The following is a 4,799-nucleotide window of genomic DNA, read 5'->3' as shown; positions in this document are numbered from 1 at the left end:
CTTATTTGTTTCTTTGTTTTAGTCCATAAAAAGACCGTAAACCTTATATATATTACTGTAAACTTTCACTTTTTACAATATGTACTTACACTTACATAAAATACTTATTTTATTAGTATAGTAAATAGGTATGTTCGTATATGTTTTCACAACTATGAAAAGGCGGCACATACAGTCAGCAGCTGTGATAGCATAGGCTACTTTTTGTCTCTTTCTAACGCGTGCGAAGCCGCGGGCAAGCTAGTATAAATATATTGTAAAAGAAAAGATGTGACACCACACCACCTACTGCTGACTGTACCTACATCAGACAAATGTGCCATAATAATATAGGTGTATGATACATACTTGTCATTACAGATGGTGTTACGCACTAGTGCGAGAAGTGGTTCATTTGTCAGGTCGAAACTTCGGCACTTGTACCGTAATGTACATACTTAGAAACATTATAAGTTTCAATGCTGTACATGTTAATGACTTTATAACTTTATTCCACCTAAGACGTACAAATAAGAATATTATTAATAAATATTATGTAATTGATATATAATAAATAACTCACGTAATTATTTCTAATACATACCACGTAGACGACATAGTTATGTAAGTTACATTCTCCAACTAGCATCAGTCAGCATCAAAATTAGCGGATCAAATAACGCTTCAGAAGTAACTAACATTCTGTAAACGCTAAATAAACAAAAAGATGTGTGTCGTCTATACATAGAAAACATATTTCAACTTATAGTAGGTACATGTCTGACCATGATCTATTTAGAAAAGTTATTCATGATGTCAGATACTTTGCTGCTTTGTTTCATCCGCTTCTATTGATGCTGACTGTACTTATGATAAATATATTTTTTTTTATACCACGTCGGTGGCAAACAGGTATACGGTCCGCCTGATGGAAAGCGGATAATCTTGTAAATTATTAAATATATCTGTGATCTCCGTTAATAAAAGTAAATAATTTTGAAATCGTTTCTTTTTATATACCTAACTAACGAAGGTGTGAAATGAGTACTTAGGTGAAGTAGTGTATGCAACTGGCACATGCAATACGAGTAGAGAAATTGTAGGTAATGGCGGCAATTCCATAATTTGTCAGTAGGTTCATGAATCATAGACAAAGAAACGAAGTCCCTATTCTCATATCACTCGCTTTATGTCGTGTAGTTTGTATTAGTAACCGTTTCCGTGCTGATGACACGAGGTGTGTCGTGTCATCATGTTATCAAGGTTACGTGGCGCACTATTACGTCGGAAGTCGAGGTCAAAAATACCTTTTCTACTCCCGAAATTCGTCATTTACAGGGCCGTGCCTATCTTTAAAACCCTACATAAAAGTCTATTCCTCAAAGTCAGCGTCCGCCGGCTAGGGTTGTAAATAGAAAAAAAACCAAATGTTTTTTTTCAGAATTGTGAAAAAAAACATGAAAAAAAACCGAGCACCTTGGTTTTTTTCTAAATATGTTTTTTTTTCAGATGAACAAATAATACGACAATAACGGTTTTTCGTGAGTTGTAACGTGTTTCAATAACAATAACGTAAATTTTAATTCAATTAACGTTCAGTATACAAACGTTTATTGGGGAATCCCCGATGCTGCGTGTAGCGTGGAGAGGCCACTGCCACTGTTGGCAACACCACTGTGTTGCCAACAGTAAAAAGTGATAACTACCAACTACAGATTTCGTAAATGTTACTTTTATAAGACTAGAAATTAAAGTTATTTGATTAAATTCGTTTAATAGTTAACATTAAGTCTAAAAAACCGTATAAAAGTATTAACTACTTTCAAATTTTGAGATTTCGTACTTTAAGGAATATTTAAATGAAGACTTTAGTTAACACTTTGACATTTATCCGTAATAGATTTAAATAATAAGATTTGCATGCCTACTAGTATAAGGTACTGACATTATCTGGACATACATAACACAAATGATATTACCACCTTATCTGTACATAATGTTAAGCAAATAAATGCATTTCATTTCATTTCATTTCATTTCATTTCATTTCATTTAGAAAAAAAACATACTCCAGAAAAAAAACTGTTTTTTTTTCACGGTTTTTTTTCATGTTTTTTTTCAAGCCAGAAAAAAAACCGTTTTTTTGCAACCCTACCGCCGGCTTTCCGCGCATGCGCGCAGTTTCGAAATTATCGAAAAAACTGAAAACGCATTGTTTGGCTCTGTAACCATGGCAACGCATTGTTATAACGATACTGCGCGCGTGCGCGGAAAGTTTTTGGGCAGCTGAGCAAACCTTTGCGTCAAAATACAGGAAACAGAGTGAATTTCACGAAAGTTGTTCAAGAAAACTAAGTGCATGGTCGTTGAAAAAGTATTGTATGCAACGGTGTTTAACTGAGTCAAAAAATACTCGTGGCGTCTTAATAACAATTTTCGGCTTCGCCTCAAATTGTTACCCACGCCACTCGTCTTTTTTGACCTCCTTTAAACGCCTATTGCATAAAATACTATTATAGATTTCATTGGGATTTGATTCTTAATTTGAATAATGACAATCACCGAAAACAGTACCACTTACTGTCAAATAACTATCTCTTTCATTCGTCGTGTTTGGCCTAGTTATTATCCTCTCGATGAGTTATTGATAATTGTGCTAAAAAGTACAGTTTACAATAAAAGCCTGTACAGTCAGCGTCATAACCTTGGTAGCATTGGAAGTAGCAGAGTTGGGCAAAAAGTAATCGACTAACGATTAAAATAAGACGATTAATTAGTTTTAATCGATTGGAAAGGACGATTAATTAGTTGTTATCGAAGATCTTCGATTAACGTTAATCGCGAATAAATTAATCGTCGATTAATTTTTTTAATCGGGTAATTAGTGAATAAAACGTTAATCGATTAATACCTATTTTTTAAATAATCCTTGGTTTTGACAATTTGGTCCATATTCTATATTCTTAGCTTGATATGTGTTGTCAAATATTAATATTAGCGCCATCTAGCCGAGCCATCTAGGTCACCGTACCTCTTTCTGTATGGATTTGAAGTACGTTTTTTTCTTAGACTTTATCTGTCTATAGTTACATATTTCTTTGGTAATACTCATTTTGAAAAAAGAATTGTAGGCCTCATCAGTGTAGTTATGATAGTATTTAATAGGTGGCGCTAACAAATGGAGGTACGATTCTTAGTATGAAGATTGTAAATCCTAGCTTTTGGTAAGTTGTTCCATCCGTTAGTACCGATGCTGATTATACAACTAGCATCTGTGGACATATACTGTACAAGTGTACAGTTAGAGCGTGCGCAGACAGAGAGCGGTCTAGAGTTCTGCGTTCCGCGTTCAGCGTTCTGCGTTCTTTAGAATGTACCGAGTCTGTAGCAGCAACGCACAAAGCGGGCAGTCTGCCCGCGGCGGTCAAAGCGGAACGCCGCGTTCTAGCGTTCTTTTCCCGCCGAGACAGAGAACGCCGGAACGCGGGGATGTTCGAGGTTGCAAAACACAGAAAAAATAATGAATTGGTTAGGAAAAAGAAGAATTTCTGAGGTCAAATCTACGGATAGTACACGACGAAATGCTGTTATGTTTATTTTATCCTTAATAAATAATTACAATGTTCTAAAAATACAGCCAGACTTTATTTTTCTCAATTAATGAAACTATTCATCGACATGCGAATTAAAATATCGAATCGCTGTTCATCTGTAAGGAGAATTTAATAGATGGAATTTTTTAGCAATAATTCTTCATAGGAAAACGAACTTTCCTGTGACATGTTGCATGTACAAAGACCCAAACGAAACTAGAACGCGAGAATTTGAACGCCGCCTGTGTGCGTTGGAGCTCTTGAGCGGTCAACGGTCACCAGAACGCGGAACTCTGACAGAACGCAGACCGCTCTCTGTCTGCGCACGCTCTTAGGAAAACCGTGAACCAAATTTTAAAAGGGCTAGCACATTATTAGCGTAATTAATTACTTCACCGCGAGATAGACTACCCGTCTTTATGACATTAACCCTTAAATGCATAATTATGTAAGTATATATCTGCATCGTTAGCTCAGCAATTCCCGAAAAGTTTGTATACATTTAAATCACGTCTCCGATTTTGATAAAAATTGGCAGGCTGATAAAAGAGTCCATGATACTGAGCAATATCCACTAGGTTTCCCAAAATGTCCTAGGTAGTATGAAACTTTCCTTTCTTGTTACGGAAAATGTATAGAAATCTGGTAACAAAAAAGGAAGGACATTTTGGGAAAACCTAGTGGATTTTGCTCAGCATCATAGTTAGCTCGTTGGGTGGACGACATCCGGAAAATTGCGGGTCACAAAGACTGGATGAGACTAGCTCAGGACCGGGACAAGTGGCGTACTAGAAGAGAGGCCTATGCTCGGCAGTGGGCGATAAAGCTCTACCTACCGATCAGCCTACCAATTTTTATCAAATTCGGAGACGTGACCCAAATGTACAAACTTTTCGGGAATTACTCAGCTATCCAAATTCACATGTATTGCTTAATTAATTGATAGTGAAAAATAACGGGCCCTATCGACTAATGAAATTGCGCCATTATCGCCGTTTACTGTAAGTTCACGTGTGCTGCGGTCGATTATATGGAAAAAAGTGCAATTTACTGATATTATAATACGAGCACCGTGTATACATTTTTATTTGTCCCAGGGTCAAAAACATTTGTCTTAGGTATTAATTTCTCGTTCAAAGAAAAAATCATGTTCTATGTCGACTTGTCGAGATACTGTCGCGTAAATAATGCGCTTGGCCTACTGGGTGAGTTAAAGAAAACAACGAC

The sequence above is a fragment of the Leguminivora glycinivorella genome, chromosome 2 (assembly GCF_023078275.1).
Source record: "Leguminivora glycinivorella isolate SPB_JAAS2020 chromosome 2, LegGlyc_1.1, whole genome shotgun sequence".
NCBI lineage: Eukaryota > Metazoa > Arthropoda > Insecta > Lepidoptera > Tortricidae > Leguminivora > Leguminivora glycinivorella.
Note: the sequence above shows the minus strand (reverse complement) of the source record.